This window comes from Geotrypetes seraphini, chromosome 2 (genome assembly GCF_902459505.1).
Source record: "Geotrypetes seraphini chromosome 2, aGeoSer1.1, whole genome shotgun sequence".
NCBI classification, from domain to species: domain Eukaryota; kingdom Metazoa; phylum Chordata; class Amphibia; order Gymnophiona; family Dermophiidae; genus Geotrypetes; species Geotrypetes seraphini.
Genome location: NC_047085.1, coordinates 280,238,525 through 280,255,138, shown reverse-complemented (window position 1 = coordinate 280,255,138; position 16,614 = coordinate 280,238,525). Strand labels below are relative to the sequence as shown.

The 16,614-nt window shown below is 45.7% G+C and overlaps 1 protein-coding gene across 3 annotated transcripts in view; it reads right to left on the bottom strand.

The window, feature by feature from the left end:
- NSUN2 (NOP2/Sun RNA methyltransferase 2) overlaps positions 1 to 16,614 on the bottom strand; it is a 922,747-nt gene that overhangs the window by 288,184 nt on the left and 617,949 nt on the right. The gene's annotated exons all lie outside the window — the stretch shown is intronic.

Sequence of the window (16,614 nt, the reverse complement as noted above, 5' to 3'; positions counted from 1 at the left end):
CTTGCCAGCTAAGTTTGCGGCAAGATAGAGCCACCTAAAAAGCTGGTCTATCTTTCGCTGGATACAGCGCTGGCACTGAATTTCTTGTATCGCTGTTGGCTGGGTCTGAATATCGAGGGACTGTTCATAAACAAAACTAAAAAAAGATACTGCAGAGATGGTGTACTTGATGACAAGTCTTTATTTCAATCAGTAAACATTGTTTGATTGTGGTCCACCTTTATAATAAAGGAACAGGAACCATGTTTCGACAAACACATCTTCCTCAGGGGTACAATTAGTTCCTTTATGGTCTATATCATCATGCAGTTTTCCTAGGCATTCACACTTCACCACAAGTTTTGGTTCATCTGCACAATATTATAAGCTCATAAAGGAACTAATTGGACATCTGAGGAAGCTGTGTTAGTCGAAACACGGACCATGTCGGGTCCCTATTCCTTTATTATGATCAAATATATTTTATTGAGTACAACCAAAACATCAAACAGAGAAGCACAACTAAGCACAAACAAGCTCAACTTTTTGAATTATCAAACCCAATCCCCAGTAGCCCCTTCCCCTCGATCCACTATTCCTTTCAGATTCAGAGAGAATTACATAAAATGAGGTAGGTAAAGGATGTTAAGATATCATAAGAGTTAGGGATGGAAGAGATTAATTGGAGAGCCATCTTTTGAATAGATATGCATTAGTGTTATCCTGAAATATGGTGTAAGTTGGTGAACATCTAATTGAAACTGGCAGTTCATTCCAAATTTTCGCTCATTGGAATTCAAAGGATAGTTGATGATGTTTTTTGAATTTCACTTTTTATTTTTTTTATCACAGAAAATAAGATATGCTTCCTGACAATTCTTATTTTATTCCGAGTTTGAAGGAGTAGGCCTTTTTAAGACTCTGTTTGCTGTATTTTCACTGCCTTTTATAAGATTCCATATGCGGTATCTCTCTGTCTTTTTGTAAGACTCTATATGCTCTTGTAAGATTCTATACGCTGTATCCCGGACCTTTTGTAAGATTCTATATGCTTTTTGTAGGTTTCTATATACTGTATCCCAGACTTCAACACATTGTAACTCGCTGATTGTCCAGCTCTCTTCGGTGTGAACCACCTAGAAGTCTCACGACTATGGCGGTATAGAAGAATAAAGTTATTATTATATTATCTACTTCTGATTGTCTCTGGACATTGTCCTGTTAGTGATTTGTAGAGGAAGCAGATGATTTTGAATTCTATTCTACTATGGACAGGTATCCAGGGTAATTCCCTTCACAATGGAGTTACCTTGTCAATTTTTATTTTCTTTCTTTATAAATCAGTTTTGCAATGCTGTTTTGCAGGAGTTGCAATTTTTTCCCAAGAGTTTTACAAGGATACCTTCATATAAGGAGTTGCAGTAGTCAAGAAGAGGTAGCAGGATGGCTTGTGCTATAATCTGGAAGCTGGAGGAATCTAAAGAGGATCGCATAGTGCTTAACTGTCTCATTTTAAAAAGGGTGAGACTTGATCTTCCATGGTTATTCTAGCATCAAGCATAACACTCAGTACTTTAGATTTGTTTTCTATAGGAAGGGATTCACTAGTTGTTAAGGTGAGGTTCTGGAAGGGAATGATGTCTTTATTCTTTGAACCAACTCTGTCTGTGGGTGTGAGGGTGGTAACACTGCCTCCCCTGCATCAGGTTAGGAGAGTGTCCTTTGGCATAAATCACACTCGTTTGTGCTTTATAAATTCTGATTAAATTCTTGCATTCACTTGGCCCAGGATCTGCTTGCTTGAAATTCTGTCCATCAGACATTGAGCAGTTCTGTTTGCAGCAGCACATGGTATCACCGGGATCCACACGGTCACCGATCTTATTTAATATCCAAGCCTCTATCTGAGCGGTCTCAGCCAATGCACACACAGTTCTATGCTGCCCGATGCCTCAGCACACCTCCTCACTGCAAGAATCTGAATCGGGACGGTGTGGGAGACGAACTCTGCCTCCTGACATCCCTAGCAGGGCTCTAAACTTGAATCTCCTGCTTCAGAACAGCTCCACTACCAACAGGAGCTGCCCGACGCCTCAGCACACCTCCTCACTGCAGGGATCTGAATCGGGACGGTGTGGGAGACAAACTCTGCCTCCTGACATCCCTAGCAGGGCTCTAAACTTGAATCTCCTGCTTCATAACAGCTCCACTACCAACGAAAAAAAAAAAAAAAAGACTTAACTCTGATGCTATACGATCCCTCACTAGAAACTATTGTCTACTTCTAACCAAGTTTCACATGAAACTAACACCTATTAAGCTGTTAAACTGCAAGTAATTGTCTAACCCATCTTTGCTCTTATCTCACTAGCAGCAATTGGTGCTCTGTCTTCATCCAACCCAGCTTGCTTGTTTTCTGGGTTTTTTTTTCCTTCTCTCTCCTCCAGTTGTCTCACTAGCAACAATTTGACACCAAGCTCCCATCTTAGCTCTGTCATACTTGACCCTCCATTAGGCTCCAGCTGCAACGGTAGGACTGCCCAGGACCTGATAGTGAGACCCTCTCGAAACTCTTCCAGCCCAGCTCCTCAATCCCCCCATCCTATCATGCCCCCAACTCTCCAGGCCACCCCCTTCCCCACCCCCCTTCCCACCACTTTTCAAACCACCCTCTTCCCCGCCTCCATTCCAACTACATCCCCAACACACCTTATGACACTATACTTCACCATCCCCATCATTACAGGCCAAGGCAGATACGGTGATCTTACCTCCCAGCACAAAAAAAACCACACCAGGAACCCTGCCAACCTCATCCCCATTCTACCCTCCCCACCAGCCCCCACCAGCAATACTCTCAAATTGGCACTCATCAATGCAAGATCAGTTAACAACAAGACCTTCCTCCTACACGACCTCATCCATGACAAGACTTGGGACGCCCTCATGATCACTGAAACCTGGCTCCAAGACAATGATGGGATAGCACTACGCAAACTATGTCCTCCAGGCTACCAGGCCCTAACCTGCTCACGTACCTCTGGGAAAGGAGGTGGAGTGACTACCATCATCAAGACCTCCATCACACCAAAATTGATAAACTCTATCAACATTCCCTCCCTAGAAGCTCTTGCCTTCACCATAGGCCACAAACACAAAATCGCCCTCATACTCCACTACAGAGCCTCCAACTCCCCAACAGATACCCTAGAGACCCTCCTCGAACTCATCACCGAACTGTCCATCTCCCACAAACATGTGACCATCCTGGGAGATTTCAATTTCCCAGACTACCCCAACACCTCAGGACAAAGAGACAGCTTCCTCTCCTCCCTCAACGACCTGGGATTTCATCAAGCTATAACTACCCCTACACACTCATCAGGCAACATCTTAGACTTAATCTTCACCCTCAAAGACCCAACTGCAGAGCACCAACAAACAATCTACACAACCACACCTGTCCCATGGACAGACCACCACCTCATTGAATTCCAACTCCCACTCGAAACTACCCTAGCCCCGCGTACAGACCCTAACCCTCCCACACTACGCCAACTCCCTAACTCAGTCAGCCCTCCAGCCATGGCTGCAGGCATTCACATCCTGAATGAAACCTGCACCCAACATCCCCACTCCATCGACCTAGCAGCCTCCACGTGGCACTCTAACATCCAATCCCTCTATAACAGCCTTGCCCAGACAAAAACAACTCGAATAACCACCAATAAAACACCTGCTCCCTGGTACACCAGTGATCTCCGATCCATAAAACGATCTCTGAGGAAAGCAGAAAGGAATTGGATCAAACACCCAAATTCAGAAACCATAGCCCACTGGAAAAGCACATCCATCACCTACAAAGCTGCCATCCTAGAAGCGAAGAAAGCCTACTACTCTCGCCTCCTACAATTAGCCCCTGCTAGATCCAAACAACTATTCACCAGTGCCCAAGGAAAAAGCCACAACAACCAAACAGAACTTGATAGTGAGACTCTCTCGAACTTCTTCCAGTTCAAAGTACAAACCATTCACAACAATCTTGACACCAACACCAACCCCACTCCTGCACACCCCCAGCCTAACCCAAATACCCCATCCTCTACTACTCTCCAACTTGATATGGCCACCCATTCCAAGGTTCTCAAGACCCTGAGAGAACTCAAACCCTCCAACACCATCTTCAATCCCTGCCCATCCAGCCTCCTGCTGTCCGCAGAATCCATCCTACCCATCATTAACACCTCTCTCTCCACAGGGACAGTTCTCTTCAGCTGGAAATCAGCTATTATCAAACCCACTCTCAAAAAACCCACCCTTGACCCTAACGAATCCGGCAACTATCGCCCGGTCTCCAACCTCCCATTTGTCTCCAAACTTCTAGAATGAATTGTGCTCCGCCGACTACACCCTTTCATAGAAGAACAAACAGCCCTGTCCCCTGCTCAATCCGGCTTCCGAACAGGCCACAGCACAGAGTCAGTATTCCTAGATATCATCGATGACAGCTGGTCAATACTCGACAAAGGCAGCGATGCCTTACTAGTCCTACTTGACCTCAGTGCTGCCTTTGACACGGTCGACCACCACCTCCTCATATCCAGACTCTATGACTTTGGAATCAAGGACTCTGCCCTCCAATGGTTCACCTCCTTCCTCCACCAAAGGACCCAAACTGAACTACTAGGGACGCACAAATCTAACCCCAAGCCTATCAAATATGGCGTTCCCCAAGGCGCCCTTCTATCCCCCCTCCTATTCAACCTCTACATCAGACCTGTCATTGATATAGCGCAGAAGTACAACATTAAAATCCACTCCTATGCCGATGATATCCAACTGCTCCTCCCTCTAGGCGAAAACCAATCGTCCCAAATTGCTAACCTCCAACACTGCCTCTCTGACATGAAAATCTGGATGACAAACAACAAACTACAACTGAACGCCTCTAAGACTGAACTCTTATGGATCAGGGAAAAAAACACCAAATACACACGCCCAACACTATCATGGGACTCCACTCTACTAACGGCAACAGATCAAGTACGCAGCCTAGGAGTAACCTTAGACGGACACCTATCCCTATCCACCCACATATCCCAAGTAGTCTCTACCTCCTTCTACTACCTCCGCCAACTGAGAAGGATCAAACCCTACATCTCCACACCTAACCTAGCCCAACTCCTCTATGCATATGTCCTCTCCAGAATGGATTACTGCAACTCCCTATTTAATGGAATAACCAAAAAAGATCTCAAGCGCCTCCAACGGGTCCAAAATGCAGCTATCCGCCTCCTACACAGCCTCAACTACCATGATCCCATCTCCCCAGCACTCCGCGCTGAACACTGGCTCCCAATTAGCCAACACTGTGCATTCAAGGCCCTGGAAATAGCATACAAAATAATTTATGCCACCACCCCCTCCTACATAAAATCCAAGCTACCCATCTACATCCCCACCCACACCCTCCGCTCAGAAACGGAGATACGCCTATGCATTCCCCCCGGAAGGTCCCTCCTATCAGAAACTGCCCGCAAACGCTCCTACAGCCACTTCATTCCCCAACTCTGGAACCAACTCCCCCCTCAACTCAGACTATAGAACTCACTAATGACATTCTGGAAAATGGTAAAGACTGTCCTCTTCAACTAAAGGTCACCCTCAGTCTACACCCAACCTCCTTAAACCCCACCTTTACCCTTCTTTCTCCATTCTAATCTTCTGCCTAAATTTCTGTATAGTCCACTCTCAGCCTATACTCAAATAACTTGTATCTAAACTAAACTACTTATATTTAACTTCTGTTCTTAATTTGCTGTATAGTCCCTATATCTAAACTGCTGCACAGTCTCGTATGTCCAAGTATTTAAATCTACTGTATAATCTTGTATGTCCAATTCACTCCATTGTGAATGTTTACTTGTAAACTGTTCTGAGCTACTGGGGGGAACGGGATAAAAATCTAAATAAATAAATAAACCAAACCACCTTAGTTTTTTGTCTATTTAGTTTAAGGAGACTGTCCTTAGCCAAGCTGTCTATGGTGTTTACATGTTCTAATTGCATATCGAGTGTGTTACTGATTGAGTTCAATAGCAGAAAGATGTCATCTACTCCTTTCAATGACATGTATTCAGCAAGTTGTCTCATATAGATGTTAAAGACATGACAGTGGTGATCCCTTGTGCGACTACACATTTTGCTTGCAAGGGAGTTGAACATTCATCTAACTTTTGAACTTTGGAGGATATTTTGCATAGGACTACAACAGAAAAGCAAAGTTCACTCAACCTAAAGATCATTAGGTTGTGGTCTATAGCATGTAAAGCTGCCGAGAAATCAAACTGTAGTAATATTATGTCAATATCTCTGCTTAGGGATTGTCTAATTTCTGTAACTAGCATAAGTAGGAGTGATTCTGTACTGTAGTTTGGACAGAAACCATGCTGAGTTGTGTGGAGAACATTATGATGCGATATGTAGTTGAGTACTTGGCTGTAGACCACATACTCAAGCAGCTTTGCTATCCATGGGATTCCAGTCACAGGATGGCAGTTTTCTGTTTTGGTGAGATTCAAGCCAGTAGTCTTATGGATTGGAGTTAAAGTAATATTGGCGATGTCTTTTGGGTAGTCGCCAGCTGCTAATGCTGTGTTTACATAGGATGTTAGCCGTTTTAGTATATTTGATGGGATTGTATTTAGTAGGTAGGATGGACAGATGTCTAGGGAGCAGGATTTGTTTGAAAGTCTTTTTATGAGGTGTTCAGTTTAGTTTAGTTCAATTTCTATCGAATGATTCCCTAATCTTGTCAACTTTAGATTGAAAGTAGAAGGCAAGATTGGTAACTGATGGTTGAGTCATGACACTGGCTGAAGTTATTTGTTTTTGACAGCTTGTTAAAAATGACAAACAGTGTTTTGTTATTGGTGTCTGACTAGCTGGATATAGTAGGCTTTCTTTGCTTCAGTTATAGCTTTTTTGATACCTTCTGATTGCTAGTCGCCAGGCATCATAAGGGTCTTGAGATTTATGCTTTTGCCATGTATGTTCAGCCTTTCAGCATAATCTTTATGAGAGGAAAGGAGCAGAGGACATATTTCTCTCTTAGAGAAAAGGAGGCAGGATATTTCTTTGGGTAAGTATACATTATTTTGCTCTGAGCTTCACTAATTTGGGGGATAAAAGCTAAACTGTAGGTTCCTTTATAAAGATAGTTTTAGATTAGAGAATGACACGGGGAAAAAATCTGTCCCCGTCACTGCACCGTCCCCGGCCCACCATCCTCTGCACCGCCCCGTCACCGCCACTGCCATCCCATTCACCGCCCCGTCACCGTCCCCGTCTAGCACCCATCTTCTTCCCTCCGCTCCCCCATAGTCTGGCATCTGTCTTCTTCCCTTCCAGCGTCTTCTCCCCACTCTGCCTTCCACATTTCCTTTCAGGGTCTGTTCCTCTCTACCCTCTTTCAATGTCTGTTCTATTCCTTTCCACCACCACCCTTCCCTCCCTCCTTTACCATCTGTTCCTTTCTACCACCCTTCTTTCATATCTTTTATCAGTCCCCTCACCATCACTAGCAGTCTCTCTTCTCCCTTACCATGAGCAAATAGAACTTCTGAAAATTGTATTGCTGAGGCATTATTTCTAGTACGCCTTTTTTTTCAGATGGATAATGACATCAATTTTATAATTCTTACTGTCTGCTCTGATTTCATTCACAATTTGGTTTGTGTTTTGTACCTGAGGATTCCATGAGGCATTTAACCTTTTCCTGTCTCTTCTGTGATTTCAAGTTGATTCCTTCAATAATGGAGTCTCAAGACAGTAGCAGTTTTCTATTTTGGGCTCTTTTGACATTGTTTAAGGGATTTCTTGTACATTTGGTGCTGGTCTTCTTTGATGAGGTCACTTCAGAATCTATTTCCAAGGAAGAGAAACTTTTTCTCTTTCATCCCCTCCTTCCTTGTGTGAGCCGGAACATGCGGTCCTCGCAAGCAAGTAATTTTATATCATTTTCATTCTATTCATTCATAGAAATTAAAGTCTAGATAATGCCAGTCACATAACAAAACATGATTTTACAAAAATAATTCCCTGCACAGTCAAGCCTGCAAGGATTACTAGATGTCTTTCAGCAGCTCCCCTCCCTCCCTCCCCCCAGTGGCGTACCTAGGGTATGTGGCACCCGGGGCCCATCATTTTTTGACACCCCTCCCTATGTAAAAAAATATTTTTTGTAATGACCATGAAACAGAATAAATGGTCAGAATAGAAACAGGCAGTGAAAATTTTCTTATATTCCAAACATAACATAACATAAATTATGTCTGAATTGTCATGACATCAGAAGTACATATGGAGTAGTTGCAGGTGATGCTTGGGACAGTTCTGATTGTGTTAGTTCGGTTTTATGTGTTTTTTGAATAGAAGGGTTTTTATTTCTTTTTGAAGGTTTTGCAGTCTGTGGTCGATGTCAATTGGTTGTAGAGTTGGGGGTCGAGTGTTGCAGCTAGGAGGTTGTCGAACAGTTTTTTTTCTTTTGACATTTTTGGTTGGAGGGTGTGTGAATGGTGCGTGAGTTCTCCTATGTCTGTTTGAAGTGGATTGAATTATTTAGCTGAAGAAATTAGTTACCCCCTCATCCCACACACATTAATTCTCTTCCATTTTTGTTCCCATTATAAAAAACACTGATAAGTTCCCAGAAAAAAAATACATTAAAATAAGAAGTGAAAACAAAGGCCCCTACAGATGAGAACATAACATAAGAATAGCCTAACTGGGTCAGACCAATGGTCCATCATGCCCAGTAACCCATTCTCATGGTAGCCAATCCAGGACACTAATACCTGGTCAAAACCCAAAGAGTAGCAACATTCCATGCTACCGATCCAGGGCAAGCAGACACTTCCCCCATGTCTTAATAACAGATTATGGACTTTTCCTCCAGGAATTTGTCCAAATCTTTCTTAAAACCAGCTACACTATCTGCTTTTACCATAACTTCTGGCCACTTCATTTTTAAGTTTAGATCTTTCCTTTCAAACAGAGACCTTGCTAGATGTCAAATACAGCACAAGGTAACTTCACATGGACTTAGCTGTGCAGGAAATGTGAATCTCCTCATACACCCACCATATAGTGCAAAAATGTGCAAAGGTCTGTTTTTTTCTTTCGATCACTACATAGCCTAATGCCACACAAGCAGCGCTGTTACAAACATATTCTGTAGGTCAATGCTAAGGATAACAAAGTTTCCTTCCTTGGACCAGAAGGAGATAAACCATTGGAAGAGATCCCAAAACAACACCCAAAGACCCACTCAGTGTGTGAACCAGTTGAGTGGAGTGGACTAACTGGGGGGTGGAAATGGGCCCGGAGTTTGCTCAGCAGAATTTCCCAGACCACCTCTTCCTCTCAACACATTGACACGCTGCCACCATCACCACTAGGAACACCTCACTGGGTAGGCCAGCTATGCTATAAACTTTATAAAACACATTATTATATTTTCTTATAAAGCACATATTTTAACTGACATCCTCAGCCTTTCCATTCACAAAAATAGAAGGAAGAAAAGTTCCCATTTCCTGCTGTCTCATGTCCCCGGCCTATACAATATTTTTTTTCTGCAGACCCTTCAAAATTCTGACCAAATCCTCGTTTCACTTGCATTATAAAGTACTGAGGATGCCAACTCTCCCCAATCCCAGGTCCTAAAGTCTAAGACAGTAGCGCAAACTAATGCTGCCAGATTCAGGAAAAAAAATTTTGATTCGATTCAGCCCTATTGAATTGGTTTTTCAATTCGATTTTCCTGCCCAGTTGGGTGATTTTTTTCAAAACTCCTGGTGGGTTTTATAGCTTTTTCACCCCCTTTGGCTTCTCCTAACCACACTGGCGCTGTGGTGTAAATAAAATAAAGAAACAAAAAGGACTTTTCCTCTCTCTGTTAAATCCTAGCTCACGTTTGCAGTCCAACACCAGCTCTGGCAGGATATACATTTCAAATCTGACATATTATAATCAAAAAAAGAAAATAAAATTAATTTTTCTACCTTTTGTTGTCTGGTTATATTTCAAATCTTGTTGGTCCAAGGCTCTGGTTTTCTTCTGATAACTTGCTTGCCAGGGTCTCCTTCTTTCTGCATGCTAACCATCCATCTGCCAACTCTGTCCTCCCTTTCCATTTCCCTTCCCTTCCCAGGAAGTCTGGTATCTTTCCTTTTTTTCATCTCCCTCCACAGATCCACCTTTTCTTAAATACCCTTTCATCCGGCATCTCTCCCTCCTTCCCCACCACCCCAGAGTCCACCATCTCTCCCTTTCTTTTCCTAATTACCCTCCTATCCAGTATCTCTATCCCTCCTCCACACCATCCCTTGTGTCCAATTTCTCTCCCTTTCTGTTCCTTCCCTCCCTAAATCCCATGATCCATCATCTCTCTCCCTCTCCTCTATTTTCAGACCCATTATTTCTTCCCCCCCCCCAAAGTTTGGCATATGCACGTCTCTTTGAACACCCCCTTCCCTCCGTGTACTTCTAAATCATGGTCCCCCCCAAAGGCCTGTCCCCCCTTAAAGGTCTGCCTGTCCCCCCTTGAAGGCCTGCACCCCCCTTGAAGGCCTGTCCCATCCCCTTGTAGGCCTGTCCCCCCCTTGAAGGCCTGCCTGCATGTCTCCCCTTGAAGGTCTGCACCCCCCGAAGGCCTGCACCCCCCGAAGGCCTGTCCCACCCCCTTGTAGCTTCTCCCACCCCTTGTAGCTTCTCCCCACCCACTTGTAGGCCTGTCCCCCCTTGAAGGCCTACCCCCCGAAGGCTTGCACTCCCTTGAAGGCCTGTCCCACCCCCTTGTAGGCCTGTCCCCCCCTTGTAGGCCTGTCCCCCCTTGAAGGCCTGCCTGCTTGCCTTTCCCCCCCTTGAAGGCCTGTCTCCCCCTTGAAGGCCTGCACCCCCCCTTGAAGGCCTGCACTCCCTTGAAGGTCTGCACCCCCCTGAAGGCCTGTCCCACCCCCTTGTAGGCCTGTCCCACCCCCTTGTAGGCCTGTCCCACCCCCTTGTAGGCCTGTCCCCCCCTTGTAGGCCTGTCCCCCCCTTGAAGGCCTGCCTGCCTTTCCCCCCTTGAAGGCCTGTCCCCCCCCTTGAAGGCCTGCACCCCCTTGAAGGTCTGCACCCCCCCAAAGGTCTACACCCCCCCGAAGGCCTGCACCCCCCCTGAAGGCCTGCCTGCCCCCCCTTGAAGACCTGCACCCCTTGAAGGTCTGCACCCCCCCCCCGAAGGCCTGTCCCCCCTTGAAGGCCTGCCTGCCTGCCTGTCACCCCCTCCCCCTTGAAAGCCTGCCTGCCCACCCGCCCCACCCTGAAGGCCTGATGCCCCGACCCACCCTGAAGGACCGCTCGCCCCCCTGGCCTCCCCGCACCACCTATGAAGCAGCCGCAGCAGGATCGCGAAGTCAGCGTCAGCGATCCCTGCGCTGCTTCCTGCGCCACGGTCCCGCCCCTCCTCTGACGTCAGAGGAGGGGCGGGATTGCGGTGCAGGAAGCAGCGCCTAAGCAGCACAGGGATCGCTGACGCTGACTTCGCGATCTTGCTGCGGGCTGCTTCACAGGTGGTGCAGGAAGGTCAGTGGGGCGAGCGGTCCTTCGGGGGTGGGGGGGACTGAACGGCAAGGCCGGGAGCACCCCCTTAGGGCTGGCACCCGGGGCACACCGCCCCCCCCCCCCTTGGTACGCCACTGCCTCCCCCTTACCTTTGTGGCCAAGTCAAAATGATCTACCAACAATAAAATTTTAAAAACACAAAGCATGCTGTACGCAGAGAAAATGTTAATTATCATTTATATTCCGCGGGTTTTCAAAGAGGTCAAGGCAGATGACTTTATGCAATGTCACCTCAGTAACAACTATACAAAAATAGACAAATATTCTCCCTCCCTTTTTACTAAACTGCGATAGCGGTTTTTAGCGCAGGGAGCTGCGCTGAATGCCCCACGCTGCTCTCGACGCTCATAGGCTCCCTGCGCTAAAAACCGCTATTGCGTTTTAGTAAAAGGGGGCCATAGTGCAAAATATAGACAGCAGATATAAATTCTCAAAACGGACACATTTTGATCACTAAGTTGAAAATAAAATCATTTTCCCTACCTTTTTGTCTGGTGATTTCATGAGTCTCTGGTCCTTCTTCTGATCCTTCTTCTCTCTTCTCCTGCACCCCCCCTCTTTCTTTCTCTCTCCCCCTGGCTCACCTCTTTATTTCTGCCTTTCTTTCTCTCTCCCCCTGGCCCCCCTCTTTATTTCTGCCTTTCTTTCTCTCTCCCCCTGGCCTCCCTCTTTATTTCTCTCTCCCCCTGACCCTCTTTCTTTCTGCCTTTCTTTCTCTCCCCCTTGACCCCCTCTTTATTTCTGCCTTTCTTTCTCTCTCCCCCTGGCCCCCCTCTTTATTTTTCCTTTCTTTCTCTCTCCCCCTAGCCTCCACAAAGCCATCGTGCCAATTTCTCCACTTCCATGATTCTTTCCCTACCCTCACCCCCAAGCCAGCAGCCGATTTCTCCCTGCTCCTTCCCCGATGTCCTGAACTTCATCGGGCAGCAGCAGCATTCACAATTCACTGCTGTTGCCCGCTTCAGGCCTTCCTCTCTGTCGGGTCCTGTCTTCATGAAAACAGGAAGTAGGCAGGACCCGGCAGAAAACAAGGCCTGAAGACAGCAACAGCAGCGAATTGTAAACGCTGCTGCTGCCCGAAGAAGGTAATGGAGCACCGAGGCAGACCGCTTCTCCACCCTCCCAGCCGAACCCTCGCTGACCCTCCTATCTCCTCCCCCCCCGTGAACCTTTCCGACTCTCCCAGCAAGAGCAGCAAACCTCCTTTGCGGCTTTCTCCTCCCTCTGCCGCGTCACTGATGACATCATCAGTGATGCGGCAGAGGGAGGAGAAAGCCAACACTACTGGAGGGAGGTTCGCTGCTTTCGCTGGGAGGGTCGGAAAGGTTCACTTGGGGAGGGAGAGATAGGAGGGTCAGCGGGGGTTCGGCTGGGAGGGGGGAGAAGCAGTCTGCCTCGGTGCTCCAAGGCCTGGCGCCATTACCTTTTTCGCCCCTCCCGCCCCCCCCCCCCTTGGTACGCTACTGCTCTCCAGCTCTCCTTAGTTTGCAGGTTTTCTTTTTCGGCAACCGGCACGCTTTCAAAGAGCCGCGCAAGCGCGGCTGCTCAAAGTTCAATCTTCTGCTCTGCTGCAACTTCCTGTTTCCGGTTGGGTCAGAGCAGAAAATTGAATACTGAGCAGCCGGGCGTGCGCGGCTTTTTTGAAAGCGTTCCGGTCGCCGAAAAAGAAAGCCGGCAAACTAAGGTGAGGTGGAGAGAGGAAGCTGGTTAAACGATCGAACCGGCGTGCGGGTGGGCGAGTGGGGGCTGCGGGGACCGCATGATCCTTTATGCCTCACTGCGGTGACAAGACCATTCACCGCTCTACGGGGCGGTGATGGCCTTGTCCCCGTCCCCGCAGAGGCTGCTAATTTTCATTCCCCGTTTTTGGCGGGTTACCCGCGGCTAAACGCAGTAGCCGCGGGTAAACCGCCACCGTGTTATTCTCTATTTTAGATCTTAAAAGAGCAAGCTTTGCTTAGCTAGTTTCCATAAAGTAAAAGCCTGCTATAGTTTTTAAACTTGAACTTTCTACTAGAGATAGGTTCTGGCAGGCAAAGTCCAGCTTAGTCTGCATTACCTCCCTCCCACCCCAAGCTCAATTCCTTTGCTTATAGTCTTAATTTAAATAGACAATTATCCTACTTAGGACAACAGATGAACTGGTTATTACATATTCTTATTACATTTCATTACTTGCTGATACTCAAACCCTAAATATCTCACTAATGACCTTCCGCAGAGCAGTAAAGACCTTCCTCTTCCGCCATTCAGGCCATTAAAAACTGCCTCCTCAATATACTTCTCCTAGTACTCTTCGCTATGACCAGTCTGGTCTCTAGAATAAGCTCTGTTATTGTCTCCTGTAACCTATTTGTTGTCATGACTAGTCTGTTTTCAAATGAATGTGAATGTCTACTTGTAACCCGTTCTGAGCTTCTAGGAGAACGGGATAAAAATCAAAATAAATAAATAATCTTAAGGCTTTCTATACCAATTTAACATTCCCAGTACCTTAATATGATTTAATTAAGTAGCTTAATAATAAGATGCAGACAGAAGTCTAGCAGTAAGAAGGGAGCTATCCAGTCTTTTGCACCGAGTGTCACATGTATGATTATCTCCCAGTTGGCAAGAAATTATGTGTGTGCTCACTGCAAAGAGTTCCTGGCTCTCAGAGATCGAGATTGTTCCCTTGAGGCTACAGTTGAAGACATGAAGGAGCTGAAAGAGACAGAGGTACATAAAGGAGATCTACAGGGACGTTGTAGTGAAGGTCCCACCTCCAATCAGGCAGCCCCTATGCTGCCTTGGAGGAAAACGCTCTCCTAAAAGGAGATCACCACCTTGGGTGATGAAGGAAATTATCCTGCAGCCAGGACCTTTCCACCAGGAGATGCAATATCCTCTTGCTCAGAGGATCTATCTCCAGGGGTTTCTGCTCAAAAGGGAGAAGATAGGACGGCCATTGTAGTCAGAGATTCAATCATTAGGCATGTACATAGCTGGATGACTGGGGGTGTGAGGATCACCTAGTGCAAAGGTGGCAGACCTCACATGTCACTTAGATAAGATATTAGATAGTGCTGGGGAGGAGCTGGCTGTCTTGGTACACGTAGGTACTAATGACGTAGGAAAATATGGGAGAGAGGTTCTGGAAGCCAAATTTAGGCTCTTAGGTAGAAAGCGGAAATCTGTATCCTCCAGGGTAGTATTTTTAGAAATGCTGCCCGTTCCACACACAGGACCCATGGGGCAGGCAGAGCTCCAAAGTCTCAATGTGTGGTTGAAATGATGGTACAGGGTTCAGGGATTTAAATTTGTTAGGAACTGGGCTACCTTCTGGGAAAGGGGGAGCCTATTTCGAAAGGATGGACTCTTTAACCAAGATGGAACCAGGCTGCTGGTGCTAACATTTTAAAAGCAGATAAAAACATAATAACAGCCTTACTAGGTCAGACCAAAGGTCCATCAAGCCCAGTAGACCGTTCTCACGGTGGCAAATCTAGCTCACTAGTACCTGGCCATAATCCAAGGAGTAGCAATATTGCATGCTACCGATCCAGAACAAGCAGTGGCTTCCCCTATATCTTTCACCAGGAATTCGTCCAAACCTTTCTTAAAACCAACTTACATCCTCTGGCAACGCGTTCCAGAGCTTAACTATTCTCTGAGTGAAAAAAAATTTCCTCCTATTGGTTTTAAAAGTATTTCCTTGTAACTTCATTGAGTGTCCCCTAGTCTTTGTAATTTTTGACGGAGTGAAAAATCGATCCACGTGTATCCATTCTACTCCACTCTTTTCCAAGCTGAAGAGCCCTAACCATTTCAGTCTTTCCTTATACAAGAGGAGTTCTCATCCCCTTTCCCATCTTGGTCGCTCTTCTTTGAACCTTTTCTAGTGCCACTATATCTTCCTCGAGATAAGGAGACCACTGAACGCAATACTCTAGATGAGGTCGCACCATAGAGCAATACAGGGGAATTATAATATTCTTAGTCTTGTTAATCATTCATTTTTTAATAATTCCTAGCATCTTGTTTGCTTTTTTGGCTGCCACCCTCGCACACTGGGTGGAAGGTTTCATCGTATTATTTACGATGATACCCAGATCCTTTCCTTGGGTGCTAATCCCCAAGGTAGACCCTAGCATCCGATAACTGTGATTCATGTTATTTTCCCAATGTGCATCACTTTGCATCTGTCCACATTAAATTTCATCTGCCATTTGGATGCCCAGTCTTCCAATTTCCTAAGGTCCGCTTGCAATTTTTCACAATCAGCATGCGTTTTAACAACTTTGAACAGTTTAGTGTCATCTGCAAATTTAATCACCTCACTTGTCGTTCCAATTTCCAGATCATATATAAATAAGTTAAATAGCACCAGTCCTAGTACAGACCCCTGCGGCACTCCACTGTTTACTCTCCTCCATTGAAAAAAAATGACCATTTAACCCTACCCTCTCTTTTCTATCCGATAACCAATTCCTAATCCACAACTGAACTTTGCCACTTATCCCATGACACTTTAATTTTCTCAGGAGCCTCTCATGAGAACTTTATCAAAAGATTTCTGAAAATCTAGATACACTATATCAACCAGCTCACCTTTATCAACATGTTTATTCACACCTACAAAGAAGTCAAGCAGATTGGTGAGGCAAGATCTCCCTCGGCTGAACCCATGTTAACTCTCTCATTAAATCATGCTTGTCTACGTGTTCCACAATTTTATTTTTTATAATTATTTCTACCATTTTGCCCAGCACTGAAGTGAGGCTTACCGGTCTGTAATTAACTAGATCTCCCCTCGAGTCCTTTTTAAAAATCAGTATAACATTGGCCACCCTCCAATCTTCAGGTACTACAGATGATTTTAGCAGATCAGAAATTTCATGTTTGAGTTCTTTTAGTATACTGGAATGTATACCATCTGGTCCTGGTGATTATCACTTTTTAACTTGTCGATTTGGCTTAGTACATCCT